General features: G+C 34.4%; 1 protein-coding gene across 3 annotated transcripts in view; it reads right to left on the minus strand.

Moving 5' to 3' along the window:
* The window catches only part of LOC107139197 (sister chromatid cohesion protein PDS5 homolog A), a 125,473-nt gene that overhangs the window by 75,423 nt on the left and 33,244 nt on the right, over positions 1–16,806 (minus strand). The window lies entirely within an intron of this gene.

The following is a 16,806-nucleotide window of genomic DNA, read 5'->3' on the forward strand; positions in this document are numbered from 1 at the left end:
CCGCCACAACCCCACTATTAATTAGCCTCCTTATATCAGAGAAAACATTCGGCATTTGGTTTATTGGGATTGGCTAACATCACTTAGCATTATATTGGAGATGCTTATTTTTAAAAAGTCATTATAACACAAGACAAACTAGCTGTCAATTATCACAAGAAGGTTCAAAATAAATTTGTAAACCTAAAGAATTTTTGGGAAAGATGATAAATAAAAAATGGCTAGTTGCAAAGAGACTAAAAAGTTTCAACATTTGGATTACTCATAGGTAGTATTGATATCAGCACCAGATTGAAAAACTTAAAACTGATTATTTGTTTTCACATTCATAAAGTCTAAGTTCAGCCCAAGTTTGGATTCATAAAATAAAGTCAATTTTCAACCTGGTTATATATTGTTTTTTGATTTGCTATTACATTGTTTCAATTTTTTTAAAGTGGTATAAGTGAAAGAAATTGATTTGTAATTTTTTTTTTTTTAGTTGTAGTTGGACACGATACCTTTATTTTTATGTGGTGCTGAGGATTGAGCCCAGGACCTCACACGTGCCAGATGAGCACTCTACCACTGAGCCACAACCCCACCCCTGATTTGTAGTTTAAAAAAAAAAAAAAAGATCTATCTATCTATCTATTTATTTATTTATTTTTATGTGGTGCTGAGACAGGGTCTCTTTATGTTGTCCAAGTTGGCCCTGAACTCCTGAGCTGAAGGGATCCTCCCTCTCTCAGCCTCCCAAGTATATAGTTTTCCTTATTCTTTTTTTGTTTATTTGATCAGTACTAGGGATTGAAACCAGGGTGCTTTATCACTGATCTACGTCCGCAGTTCTTTTTTTAACTGAGACAGGGTCTCATTGGATTGCAGAGGCTGATCTTGAACTTGAGATCCTCCTGCTTCAGCCTCCTGAGTTGTTGGGATTAAAGGTATGTACACTGTGCCCAGTTCCTTATTCATTTTATATCAAAAACAGGTGAAAGGTTCTTGGCCCTATATTCACAAGTAAACTGGTTTCATATTTGGCAACAGATATATTTCTTTTGTATTTTATTTATTTTATTTTTGGTGTACTGGGGATTGAACTCAGGGGCACTAAACCACTGAGCCACATCCCCAGCCCTATTTTATATTTTATTTAAAGACAGGGTCTCACTGAGTTGCTTAGCATCTTGCTTTTTGCTGAGGCTGGCTTTGAACTCACGATCCTCTTGCCACAGCCTCCTCAGATGCTGGGATTACAGGTGTGCACCACCCCATAGCTCTTTTGTGTTTTAGAATCAAAGCTGCCTTGTATATAGGTTCCTTACAACTGCTCTTTCATTTGACGCTTTAATAGGTTTTGTACTTAACAAAAATCCATGTTTAGGGCTGGGGATGTGGCTCAAGCGGTAGCGCGCTCACCTGGCATGCGTGCGGCCCGGGTTCGATCCTCAGCACCACATACCAACAAAGATGTTGTGTCCGCCGAGAATTGAAAAATAAATATTAAAAAAATTCTTTAAAAAAAAAAAAAATCCATGTTTAAATGTTCTCATATAGTTGTACTTCTGATTAGTAGTTTTAATTATAAATAACCACTGTTGCTATTCGTGCCTATAAAATTAACAAATGCACATTTTATTTAATTTTTGTATTTAGAATTGTTTGAGGTACTAGGTGGAGATCAAACCTAGGGCCTTGTGTATACTAAGCAAGCACTATACCACTGAGCTATATTCCCAGCCCCACAAATGCACATTTGAGAATCACTATAAAATGCAAATATAATTGAAAAGAAATAAAGAAAAATCCCTAATTTCTCAACCTTAGAAAAGAAGCACTATTAGCCATATTTTACCTAAACTGTTATCACTGTCAAATATTAATGCTGCAATATTTCTATATTGTCAAGACTTTTAATCATGAATACGTGTTGAATTTTGTCACAAATATGGAGCATCTATTGAAATGATATTTTCTCCTCAAATTCTGTTAATATACTAAATCCTGCTGATTTTCTAATTTTAATCCTAGCTTATATTTGTAAAGTCTAAGTCCAGCCCAAGTTTGAATTCCTAAAATAAAGTCAATGTGGTCATTACAGTTTTATATATTGTTTTTTGATTTGCTATTACACTGTTTCAATTTTTTTCAAGTGGTATGTGAAACTGATTTGTAGCTTTAAAAAAAAAATAGTTTTATTTATTTATTTTTATGTGGTGCTGAGGACCAAACTCAGTGTTTCACATGTGCTAGGTAAGAGCTCTATGACTCAAGCTGGTTGTAGGTGCTGCTGCTGCTGCTTTTTTTTTTTTTTTTTTTTTGGTGTGTGTGTGTGTGTGGAGAAGCACAAATTTTTTAAATTTTTGGTTTATAGCTTCTTAAGACAACCTTGCCAGGTTTTAGTATTAAGTTTCTATTGGGTTGAAACAAATTTTTCCTATGATATAAAAATTTTAGTAGTAAGACTGGTTCCTTAAATATTTAGGGAAGTTCAATTGATCAAAAGAGGGATCATATTGGAAATTAGAAAATATTTTTAACTGAATGATAAAGAAAATATAAATTGTCAAAACTCATGGGATGCAGTAAAGCTAGACTTAAGGGAAACTGATAAGCTTAAATATATTACTATAAAAGAAAGAATAAAGTTAATAACCTATAGTTTCATATCAAGAAGTGATTAAAAATAGCATATTAAATTAAAAGAAAAAAAAGGAGGAAGGGGAGAGGAAATCAAGGGAAAAGCCAACATCAGATGAATTAGAAAACTACTGTACAAAAGGAAAAAAAACCAAGAATGCCCAAAACTGTTGCCCAAAACTAAGAAAACTGACAGACCTCTAGCAAGAATAAATCAAAAGAAAACCCTTTCACATGAAATACAGCTGAATATTCCTGTTCTATGAAAAGAAAGGGAATCTGAAATTAAAAACAAAAACAACAACAAATCTTTCCACAGTGAAATTTCCAATGCCAGATGGCTTTACTGGTAAAAGTCTAAAGCTAGACAACCATGTACAGATAAGTATATAAACTACTCTGTTTATCATTATCAAGCCCCTCTCTGCCATTTTTCTGTTACAGCTTCTTATTTGGGTTTAGAAATGCAGTTACTAGTTAATAAGAATCCACTTTTAAAGTATACGAAGAGTCTTACATCTTACTTATCCACTAATATTTCAGTACAGATCATTATCTGATTAGAAGAAAGAATAATGTAGAATAAATTTTAAAAAGGAGATGTGTGGAGATAAAAAATAATCCTAGAGATCAAATATTATCCTAACAAGCATACAAATAGTCACCTGAAATTGTCTTATAAAAATCCTTTCTATAGACAGCATTTATTTAACTTCAACCAACAAAATAAAACTCATTTATAGATGAGTAAACTAAGGATCAGAGTTTAAATCCTCATAAGTTACCATACATTTCAAGGAGAGAACATGAAAATCCTATCTCCAAGGCAAGAAAAGCCACTGAACTGTTTTAAGTAATAACATAATATAATCAGATTTGAATTTCATGAAAATACCTCTTTGATTAATACATAGTCAGATCCATCAAACCTAAATCAGTAGGACATTCAAGTCATTAGAGACATTAATCTTACCAAGAATTCTGAGGCAGTTAGGTTAGTGGGGGTTGAGAGATAAAGTGAAAAGGGCAAGCTGTACACCTAAGTTCCATAATTAAGGAGGTTTAGCTTCTGTTATAGAAATGGGAGTTACCAAAAAAACTTTTATGGCCTAACCTCAAAAAATATACACTGTCATTTCCAAGTCTACTAAATTACTCAGGTCAACCCTATTAAGTGTTGAAGAAGGGCTGAGGTTGTGGCTCAGCAGTAGAGCGCTCGCCTAGCATGTGTGAGGCCCTGAGTTTGATCCTCAGCATCACATAAAAATAAATAAGTAAAATAAAGGTATTGTGTCCAACTGCAATTGAAAAATAAATATTTAAAAAAAAGTGAAGAAGACGACACAAAGGAGTGGATATAAAGAAATGAGGATCATTCAGGGCCACCTTGGAGGCTAACAACTATACAATCCTTCCTAATATTTATACTTTTTGTAATCTTCCCAGCAATGACTCTGGGTTTAGCTATATGATATATTTTGACCAAAGACATCAGCAAGCTTGATGTAAGGAGAGACCTGATAAATATTAACATATTGAAGCTACAGCTCTTATTTGGGAATTTGACTACTATACTGTTAGGAAGCTTAGACTATGCAGGAAAAAAATGCCATGTGTAGAACCCTTGAAAATGAGACATCACTTAATCCAGGTACAGGACAATGGCGGACCCTCATGAGATTTCAACTAAATTTAGCTCCAAGAGTGACTCTGGAACAAGATCACACAGTCATTTCAGAAAATTAAGAGAAATAATGTTTTTAAGCCACTAGGTTTTGCTTTATTACACACCAATGTCTAACTGAAACCATGTTCATTCTTTTTTATACTCCTTTTTGTGCTACTGTTAGAAATAACAAGGTGGGAGCTAGGGTTGTGGCCCAGTGGTAGAGTGCTTGCCTAGCATGCGTGAGGCACTGGGTTCGATTCTCAGCACACATATAAATAAATGAAGAAAATAAAGGCCCCTCAACGTCTACACAAATTTTTTAAAAAAGAAAAAGAAATAACAAGGTGCCGCAAGAAATCAAACACAGGAGGGCAGGCTATAATAATCTGCCTAGCAACTGTGCGTGGGCAAGTAGTTTGCCTGCTTTAATCTAAAGCAGCCCGGCCCTTCACTCTGATTAGAGGAGTTCAGAGTTACAAGCTATGTGATTGGCTAATTTTCGAATTAGGGCAGGTAAAAGGGAAGGGCTACAATTGGATCCAATTAAGACTAAATACTAGATTCTGAAAAATGAACCACCAGACTTTCTATTTTTCACACAACTAATACAGGAAAGCTAAGAACCAACTTTCTGAGGTTCCCTTACTATGAGGTGGAAGTTGTAATTAAGGTTTAGCCAATCAGAAACATTTATTTGAGACTTGGAGGGTGGAAGTGCAGACAACATTGTCTCGCAGCTGCTTCTGTTTTCAGTGGGTAAGTATGGAATGGAGGCTTCGTGCACGGGCATGAGCCCACGTATACCTACACACAGTAGCTTTCCATCAACTAGTTACTAGTTTTGTTAAGACAGAAAAGGAGGAAGGCATCCATCTTGAGCTGGTACTATTAAATGTATGAGACTCTGAGGCAAATTGAGGCAAGTGTCATTCCTAATTACTGGATTACAGCTTACACAGAATGTCCCTAGTTAAGAAGGGCTCCACAGTGGATTTCCAAGTTCTCCACCTTTCTGATTAGAGCACAGAGCTCTGTTAGTGGGCCATTCTGGGGAAGGATCTAGTCCTATAAACCTGGATTAAGGCTGCTCTTTCAGCCCTTCCAAATTACTCTGCAATCACACATTTCCAGTATTAAATCCCTGGTTAACATAAAATAACATAGTATCATTGCTTTCAACTGAATCTGGACTGGTGTTACAAACATGCCCTACCACTCTGGTCTGGTCTTAAGACTTTTAAACACATCCGAGTCCCTATTCTAATCATTAAGGCATTTAAAAATTCTATTGCCTCTTTGTAGATGCATCTCTTCTTACCTAATCTAATATATCACAAACTTAAGACAGCAGAAAAATTTCTTGTTATGTTTCTTCTTGTGAATTGTTCTTTAATGCTTTGGGGGCATTTATCTATTTGCCTTAGCTTTCCCCCCCACCCCTTCTTTTTCTTTGGAAAAATGGGTAAGGGAGAAAGCAAAATTATTTTTTGTTGTTCATAGCTGGATGCATGTGACATCGATAAAGAAGAGAAACACTAACAATAATACTATTAATAAAGATTAATATTTGTTGAGTATTTATCACATTCTAGCACTGTATACGCATTAATTCATTTACTTATGACAATATTTCCAGGAGGTATTATTATCATCTAAGTTTATAGATAAATAAAGCTGTATACTTGTAGATAATTTTTTAAAAATGTTTTTTAGATGTTCACAGACCTATATTTTGTTCATTTATTTATATGCGGTGCTGAGAATTGAACCCAGTGCCCTCACATATGCTAGGCAAGTGCTCTACCACTGAGCCACAACTCCAGCCTATCTTGTAGATAATTTGATCACAGAACACAACAGGATCAATATCAACACAGAAGGGAGAGATGAAAATAAAATATCACAATGATATCACATAGGGTACAGATATTTAGTTGAAATTTTAATTCAGATAAATATCAAATACATGGATGTTTGACTTGAGTCACACAAAGTGTATTTCTTTCTTTTCTAAGTTTTGTTTGTATATTTCTATACTCATTTATTAAACTTTTTTCTTTTTTATTCTTTGTTAAGAGACACAGTCTCACTCTGTTGCCCAGGCTGGCCCACCTGCCTGCCTCTGTCTCCTGAATAGTTGGAACTATAGGCATGTGCCTGACTCTAAGTGTATTTCTTAACACAGCTGTGGCAAAATAAAACATACAACAACAACAAAAAAAACTTTTAAAGGCTGTAACTACATATTAGTTCCTCCCAGATGATATCTATACCTTTTTTAGAATGCGATGATTTCACCAATAAGTTACCTCATACCAAAGAGTAGTCAAATGCATACAGACAGAAAATAGAAGTGACTTTGAATGGTGTGAATATACTTTGTATACAACCAGAAATATGAAAAATGTGCTCTATGTATAATATGAATTGTAATGCATTCTGCTGTCATATATAACAAATTAGAATTTAAAAATTTAAAAAAATCCTACCACAAACACAAACAAAAAAGATTGTCATATCCTAAATCTAATTTGACCCAACATATTATACAGTAGTCCTTTCTTATTCATGGTTTTGCATTTCAAGGGTTCAGTACCACTGGTCAATGGTGGTCTGAAAATATTAGATGGAAAATTCCAGAAATAAACGATTCCTAAGTTTTAAATTATGCACTGTTCTGAGTAGTATGATGATATCTCATGCTGTTCTACTCTATCCTGCCTGGGACATGAATCATCCTTTGTCCAGCATATGCATGCGCTATATGTTACCTGCCCAGGAGTTGCTCAGTAGTTGGCTAATTATCAGGTTGACTGAGCTATCAGTGCGTATGTTCGAGTAAGCCTTATTTTCTTAATAATGGACTAAAAGTGTAAGACCAGTGATACTGGCAATTCAGGTATCCCCCAAAGAGGCCATGAAGTACTTCTTTTAAGTGAAAACCTGAAAGTTTGCAATTTAATAAAGAAAGAAAGGGCACATTTTAATAATTGCTTTATTTTATTTTTAGTTTTTATTGCTAATCTCTTACTGTGCTTAATTTATATATTAAACTTTATTATACATATGTATCTATAGTAAAAGCATAGGATACATCAGGTTTAGTACTATCTGCAGTTTCAGGATCTACATCAAAACTATAGGTTTTAAAATATGTCCTCTATGGACAAGGGAGAACTGTACTATGAATGCTATTTTATATTGTTATTTTCATTTAAATATATATTTTATCATTAGAAAAAGAATAGAAGTAATTTCCAAAGACTAATAGGGAGAGAGAAATGTAAAAACTTTAATGGTTACAGAATTTCTGTTTGGGCAGATGAAAAAATTCTGGAGACAGATGGTAAGAATGGCTGTATAACAATACGAATGTACTTAATGCCACAGACCAATACACTTAACACTAGTAAAAACAGTGGGGTTTTTTTTTTGTTGTTCATTTGATTGTATTTTTGTGATACTGAAGAATGAATCCTGTGCCTCATGCTTAATAGACAAGTGCTATTCACTGAATCACATCCTAGCCTTTACACGATAAATTTTGTTATGTATATTTTACCACAATTTAAAGAATTAGTACTAACGACTTCTATAGTGTATGGTTTCAATATTAGGTGTCCCCCCAAAGCACAGGAAAGTTTAGAGGTAAAATATTTGGGTTATGAGTCTTGACATAATAGGGATTTAGTGGGTGGTGACTGTAGGCATGAAGGGTGCTGCTGGAGGAGGTACACATTGGGGAGATGCCTTTTGGGTTTATATTTTGTCCATGGTTGGGGAGGTCTCTCTCTATCCTCTCTGCTTCCTGGTATGATGTCCTGACCTGCTTTCCTCCACCACACTCTTCCACCATGATGTTCTACAACACCCCAGTCCCAGAGCAATGGAATTGGCCTTTGGGGGATACCTGAATTCAGTCTATGGACTGAAATCTCTGGAACTGTGAGGTCCAAATAAACTTTTTCTCCTCTACAATTGTTCTTGTCAGGTCTTTTGGTCACAGCAATGAAAAAGATGACTAAAACACTAGGGAAACATTTGTCTTAGTTACTGTTAATGGTACAACCAAGTGAAACAAATACAGTAAAACCTGTGCTGAAAGAAATAAAGATTATAACTGGGCATGGCAGCACACCTCTCCAATTACTCAGGAGGATCTGCAACTTGAAGATCCATCACTGCAATTTAGTGACAACCTGTCTTAAAGTAAAGAGGGTTAGAGGAATAGCCTTAGTAAAGTGCCTCTAGGCTTGATCCTAAATTAGGGTGGCAGGAGATTGTGAAATAGCATAAAAAAGAAAAATAATACAAAAAAAAAAAACAAAAAAACCCAAAAAACAAGCAAAAAACCACTTGTTCTAAGAGAATTCACTAAAAGAAGTTTTCAAAACTTTCAAAAAAGGAATATGTATGTAAATAGCCACAAAAGATAGACAAGTATGAAAGAAATGATACAGGTGAGGATGACTAAATATTGTCACCCATGAACCTAAATATAAACACCAGAATTGGCAACTCAGAAAACAGGATATGGTGTTTTTATTATAAATGGCTTTGTGCTCATACAGAGCATGGGAGAGGAAGGGAAAAAAAGTAAATGGAGGAAAAGTTAAAATCCGGAGAAAGCAAGACCTCTTTGTACTATTCTTGTAATGCTTCTTGAAGCCTGTACTCTGGGCATGGTGGTGCATGCCTGTAATCCCAGTGACTCAGGAGGCTCATTTAGGAGGATCACGAGTTAAAAAGCTAGTCTCAGCAACTTAGCGAGACCCAGTCTCAAAATAAAACATTAAAAAGGGCTGGGGATGTGGCTCAATGTTTGAGCCACCTGGGGTTCAATTCCCAGTATGCAAAGTATATAATAATATAAAAATAAAAGGTTTAAATTTGAACAGAACACATTTACCACGATTCAAGAAAAAGCACATATATATTAGAAATTGAAATGAAAATTTCACAAAATAAAACTTGTCTATTTTTCAAAAGTTGGTTGAATGTTAAGCAATAAAGGAATGGGAGAAAGTATCATTATTATTCTTTTGGATTACTAAGATGCATTACCATTCCTGGCTGAAGTATGTTAATTATAATTTTATTATTATTTTTAAATATTTATCCTTAAGTTTTAGGTGAACATAATATCTTTATTTTACATTTATGTGGTGCTGAGGATCAAACCCAGTGCCTCATGCATGCTAGGTGAGCACTCTACCACTGAGCCACATCCCAGCCCATTAATTGTAATTTTAAACTACTTTTATAATTAAGTCAGAAATGCATACACTTAACTTTTACTTAAGTTTTGTCAGGAAAAGAACTTTTGTTTTATTAACAGCTGCATCCCCAGTGGTTAAAATGGTGACTACACAATCTTTCCTCTGTCTTAAAGATTAAAGAAGATTAATTTGTCTTAAAGATTAAAGAAATACCCTTTTAACATCTAGTCTGGTAATTGTGTATTAGAAAAATTAATATCATGTTCAATAACTATCCTACAATTCTGGAATAAAACTTACTCAGGTCTAGTTAATCAATTAGTATCTATATACCACTAGAAAATTGTTTAAAAATTTAAAATATATATATATTCCTAGTGAGTAAGGGTGTATAGCAGGGGTTGCAGCTCAAAGGGAAGGGACATGGGCATGAAGATTGGGGAGAAATGAAGAGTACAATACCTATCCAAAGAGGATACAGCAGGCATCAACTACCTGGTTTCAGGTGGCAATGTAGGTCTAATTAGTAAAATTATCCAGTTGTTTGGGGCATCACAAAATTTTGTGTGAAATCATTTGATTTTAGAATTTCACTCAACTCCTTGTCCCTTGATTATTAGGGACAAGGACAATATCTACATACTCAACTATTTCCAATACACCACTACTCAGCAACAAAAAGTAAAAATATATGTGTGTGTATATATATATGAAACATGGATGTATCTTGCAATATTATAAGGATGTAACTCAAATCAATAATTAGTAAATTGTTGGAAATATTTTAAGCAAAAAACTCATCATAACAAAACACATTATTCCTATTTTCCTACTTCTTTTATTATAAATAGAAATTTTAAGTAGGGCTGGGGTTGTAGCTCAGTTGGTAGAGTACTTGCCTAGCACATGTGAGGCACTGGGTTCGAATCAGCACCAATAAAAATAAAATAAAGGGGGACTGGAGTTGTGGCTCAGTGGTAATGTGCTTGCTTAGCATGCGGGAGGCACTGGGTTCTATTCTCAGCACCACATACAAATAAATAAAATAAAGGTCCATCAACAACTTAAAAAAAAAAAGTATTGTGTTCATGTACTATTAAAAAATATTTTAAAAAAGAAAAAATAGAATAATAGTAATGGTAATAATAATAATGAAAATACCTTGTTGCATTAATCATTAAATTCTAGAGATTTCAAAACGGTAATGAAGATTTTATAATACTCCTCCTTCAATCATACCACAGAAGATATCATTAAATAGGGGCTGAGGTTGTGGCTCAGTGGTAGCGCACTCGTCCGGCACATAAAAATAAAATAAAGGTATTGTGTCCACCTTAAAAAAAAAAAAAAAACTAAAATAAATAAATAAATATTAAAAATAAACAAACAAATAAATATGACCAGTATAACTCCACATCATGTACAACAAACAATGGGAAATTATACTCCATGTATGTACGATGTGTCAAAATACATTCTACTGTCATGTACAACTAAAAAGAAATTTAAAAAAAAAAAACAAAAAAAAAAAAAACTAGGGCTGGGGTTCTGGCTCAGTGGCAGAGCACTCCCCTAGCACATGTGAGGCCCTGGGTTCGATCCTTAGCACCACATATAAATAAATAAAATAAACATATTAAAAAAAAAAACTATAGCAGTAGGCTCTGACCAATTTCACAAAGGCATCACTTGATAGTTTCTTGCCTCAGATAGCTACATGTACACTGCCCTCCTACCTTGGGATTTTTCTGTAGCTGCCACTGTAGAACTTCCCTCTGTGCTTGCGAAGTGGAATGCAAAAAAGCAAGGAATTAACGTCTGCAAAATAAAATTTTGACCAATGGAAGGGAAAAAAAAGATCTCTAGAAAATTTTTGGAAAGGCATGCCACAGAATGGACATGTTTATGACAAATACAAACAACAAAGAACCAGTCTAATATATAGGTAACATGTTCCTAGAATTCAGTAAGAAAAAGAAAACTCAGCCGGGCATGGTGGCACATGCCTGTAAACCCAGTAGTTCAGGAAGGTGAGACAGAAGGATCCTAAGTTCAAAGCCAGCCTCAGCAATGGAGAAGTGCTAAGCAACTCAGTGAGACATGGTCTCTAAATAAAATCCAAAATAGGATGTGGCTCAGTGGTCGAGTGCCCTTGAATTCAATCCTGGGTACTAACCCCAAAAGAAAAATTCTGTCATCTGCTCTAAAAGTTCCTTTGTACCCCGCTTTGAAGTCAATTCTCAATTTCTTCCTTAACATGGCAACCCTTGATTGATCTATGCTCTCTATCTCTATTAACTTAGAGTAATGCTCCCGAGGTCCATTCTTTTTGTTTCATGTATCAGTAATTTTTTCTTTGAATTGCAGAGCAGTGGCACACTGGAAATAGTTTAATTGTTATATTAAAAGAATGAACTTTGCATCAACTGGGGTTCATCTCAGGGATGCAAGGTTGGTTCAACATTTGGAAATCCATAAACATAACACATCAACAGACTTAAAAACAAGAATCATATGATCATCTCAGTAGATGCAGAAAAATCATTTGACAAAATACAGCACTCCTTCATGTTTATAACACTAAAAAAAAAACTAGGGATAGTAGGAGCATACCTCAATATTGTAAAAGCTATCTATGCTAAACCGAAGGCCAACATCATTCTAAATGGAGAAAAATTGAAAGCATTCTCTCTAAAAACTGGAACAAGACAAGGATGCCCTCCTTTTACCACTTTTGACATCATCCCTGAAACCCTCATCAGAGCAATTAGGAGAAAAAACCTGAAGAGTACGAATAGGAAAACACTATCACTATTTGCTGATGACATGATTCTATATTTAGAAAATTTTTAAAAATCCACCAGAAAACTTCTAGAATAAATTAATTCAGTAAAATAGCAGAATATAAAATTAACACCCATAAATCAAATGAATTCCTATACATCAGTGATGAATCTACTGAAAAAGAAATTAGGAAAATTACCCCATTCCCAATAGTGGAAAAAAAAAAACACCTGTGAATCAATTTAACAAAAGAGGTGAAAGACCTCTACAATGAAAACTACAGAACACTAAAGAAAGAAACTGAAGACCTTCGAAGATGCTCCTTGATAGGCAAAATTATTATTGTTAAAATGGCCATACTTGGGCTGGGGATGTGGCTCAAGTGGTAGCGTGCTCGCCTGGCATGCATGCAGCCCGGGTTCAATCCTCAGCACCACATACAAACAAAGATGTTGTGTCCGCCGAAAACTAAAATAATAAATATTAAAAAATTCTCTCTCTCTTAAAAAAAAAAAATGGCCATACTACCAAAAGCAACTCCTATTAAAATCCCAATGACATTGTTCTTAGAAATAGAAAAAGCAATCATTAAATTAATTTGGAAAAATAAGAGACCCAGAATAGCCAAAGCAATCCGTAGCAAAAAGAGTGAAGCAGGAGGCATCACAATACCAGACTTTAAATTATACTACAGAGCCATAGTAACAAAAACAGCATGGTATTGGCACTGAAACAGACACATAGACCAACGGTACAGAATAGAAGATACAGAGACAAACCCACATAAGTAAAGTTATCTCTTAAAGACACCAAAAACATTCACTGGAGAAAAGATAGCCTATTCAAAAAATGGTGCTGGGAAAATTGGAAATCCATATGTAGCAAAATGAAATGAAACCTCTATCTCTCACTCTGCACAAAAATCAGCAACTCAGTGAGACATGGATCAAAGCATTAGGCACTAGAACAGACACACCCTGTGCCTAATAGAAGAAACAGTAGGCCCAAATCTTCAACACTTAGGCTTAGGATCTGACTTCCTCAACAAGACTCCTAAAGTACAACAGGTAAAATCAAGAATCAATAAATGGGATAGATTCAAACTAAAAAGCTTCTCAGCAAAGGAAACAATCAATAATGTGAAGAGAAAGCCTACAGAATGGGAGAAAATCTTTTCCTCAGATATCGCATTAATCTCCAGGATATATAAAGAACTCAAAAAACTTAATACCAGAAATACAAATAACCCAATCAATAATGAGCAAAGGAACTGATAAGACACTTCACAGAAGAAATACAATTAATCAACAAATATGTGAAAAAAATGTTCAACATCTCTAGGATTTAGAGAAATGAAAATTAAAACTACTCTAAGAGGGCTGGGGTTGTGGCTCTGCGGTAGAGCACTTGCCTAGCATGTGTGAGGCCCTGGGTTCGATCCTCAACACCACATAAAAATAAATAAATAAAATAAACATATAAAAAAAATAAAAGTTTAAAAAAAACTATTCTAAGATTTCATCTCACTCTAGTCAGAATGGTAATTATCAAGAATACAAGCAACAATATATGTTGGTGACGACATGAGGGAAAGGTTCACTTATACATTGTTGGTGGGACTGCAAAATAGTACAACCACTGTGGAAAACAGTATGGAGATTCCTCAGAAAACTTGGAATGGAACCACCATTTGACCCAGCTATCCCACTCCTTGGTTTATACCCAAAGGACTTAAAATCAGCACACTACAGTGACACAACCACATCAATGTTTACATAGCAGATCAACTCACAATAGCTAAACTATGGAACCAACCTAGGTGTCCTTCAACATTTGACTGGATAAAGAAAAAGTGGTATATACACACAATGGAATATTACTCAGTCTTAAAGAAGAATGAAATGATGGCATTTTCTGGTAAATGGATGAAGCTGGAGAATATCACGCTAAGCGAAATGAGCCAATCCCCAAAACTCAAAAGGCTGAATGTTTTCTCTGATATGCAGATGCTAATTCACAATAAGGGGAGCTACAGAAGAATAGTTACTTTGGATTAGGCAGAGGGGAATAAAGAGAGGGGAGAGGGTATGAGGGTTAGGAAGGACAGTAGAATGAATTGGACATTATTACCCTATGTGCATATATGACTACATGACCGGTGTGATTCTACATCATATACAATCATAAGAATGAGAGGTTATACTCCATTTATGTATGATGTGTCAAAATGCAATCTACTGTCATGTATAGCTAATTAGAACAACAATAACAAAAAAGAATGTACTTTGTATGATTTTAATCATTTTAAATATTTTAAAATTTGCTAACCTGGAAGTTGAACTGTTTCTATTTCTGACAATTATGAATGAAGCCATCATAAATATTTGTGCACTATCTTTTTTTTAATATTTCTTTAGTTGTAAATGGACACAATGCCTTTATTTTATTTATTTATTTTTATTTGGTGCTGAGGATTGAACTCAGTGCCTCATGTGTGCTAGGCAAGTGCTCTACCACTGAGCCACAGCTCCATCCCAGTGCATCATCTTTTTAATGAACATTTTTTTAAACATTTTTAAAAATTATAGATAAACACAATACCTTTATTTGTTTATTTTTATGTAGTGCTGAGGATCGAACCCAGGGCCTCTCACACAGGTTAGGCAATCGGTGTACCACTGGGCTACAACCCCAGCTCTAATGAACATGTTTTTATATCTCTATGTAAAAAAACTAATATGATAATTGGTAAGATACATGCTTAGTGTGTGTTACTTTTGTTTTGTCACTTGCTTGTTCTTAACTACTAGTCTAGTACTTTTCATTTCCCAATTGCTAATGAAATAACACATTATTGAGCTTCTTTTCATGTTTTTACTTACCATCTATACATTTTCTTGGTGAAGTACGTCCTTCAATATTTTGCCTGTTTTCGAAGAATTTTGAGACTTTTTGGGTTATTTTTGTTTTTGTTTTGAAACAATGGAAATTTATTCCCTCAGTTTTCAAGGCAAGAAATTGAATTTAAAAGGCCTTTGAGGGCTGGGGATGTGACTCAACTGGCATATGTGCGACCCGGGTTCCATCCTCAGCACCATATATAAACAAAGATGTTGTGTTCACCGAAAACTAAAAAATAAATATTAAAAAAAATTCTCTCTCTAAAAAAAAAAAGGCCTTTGATTCCTCTGAAGTTTCTAGGGAAGAACTTTTCCTTGCTCTTCCTAGCTTCTTATAATTCTTACTTTCCTTGGTTTATAGATGCATCACTCTAATCTCTGCCTTGATCTTCACATAACTTCTTCCCTCTGTATGACTGTTTTCAAAGCTTCTTAGATTACAGCACACCCTAATTGAGTATAAATTCTCAACTTAATTATATCTGCAAAGACCCTTAAGTGAGGACTTCAAGAATATCTTTTAAAGGAGACATTTCACCACAACAGACATTAATAGTGTATTTGTTTTGAAAGATCCACAGTACTTAAGTAAATATTTAAAAATATACATTTATATATGGGTTATGACACTCTTTAGTTAATAAGCCTCTTAATCTTTTTGAACCCAGTATTCTTATTTGTAAAAGAAGCTAATTTTACCAAACCCATTAATTTTTTTGGATATTACGTGGATTCATATTCATAAAGCACTTAGAACAAAGAATAACAAATGCACTATAACTTTTGTCATTATAATATTTACATAGAATTAAGATTTTTCAATTAATAGTCAAGCAAGAGATGAGCTCCTTCACTGTGGAAATGAGGCAATAAATGAGGTCCTCAAACAACACAGTCTTTGAGGTTTAAACTATGGTCAGCTATAGCATTTTGTCAAGTGATGTGAACCAAAGTAACTCTTCTGTTCTCTTTCCTTTCTGAATTCAGCATTAAGCAATCATTGATTCCAACATTTTTCAGCATGGAAATATTTACTCCTTCTTGTTAGGCATTTCTTTCTTTTCAAAATTGTAAGGACTTTTCATTAAAAAAATCAACACATTGAAAAATATATGTTTGGGCTGGGGATGTGGCTCAAGCGGTAGTGCGCTCGCCTGGCATGCGTGCAGCCCGGGGTTGATCCTCAGAACCACATACAAACAAAGATGTTGTGTCCGCCAAGAACTAAAAAAATAAATAAATAAATATTTAAAAAAATTCTCTCTCTTAAAAAAAAAAAAAAATATATATATATATATATATATATATATATATATATATATGAATGACTGGGGTTGTAACTCAGTGGTAAAGTGCCCTTGAGTTCAATACCCAGTACCAAACTAAAGAAAGAAAAAATAATGAGTCCTGGAAATATAAGTGAAAATTGACAAGAGATCTAAAAGATTAGCAGATAAAGTCAAATTTTTCTGTTCTAGAATCTATTCAAAATTGACTTCCTGTCATGCTGTTTGTAACCTTTTCTTTTCACAAGTATTGTATAGGTAATAAGATAGTATTATAAAAATATGTAGGAAAATTCTACATATGTGTCCCATCCCCTTACCACTCC

Source organism: Marmota marmota, unplaced genomic scaffold (assembly GCF_001458135.2).
Source record: "Marmota marmota marmota unplaced genomic scaffold, marMar, whole genome shotgun sequence".
Lineage (NCBI taxonomy): Eukaryota > Metazoa > Chordata > Mammalia > Rodentia > Sciuridae > Marmota > Marmota marmota.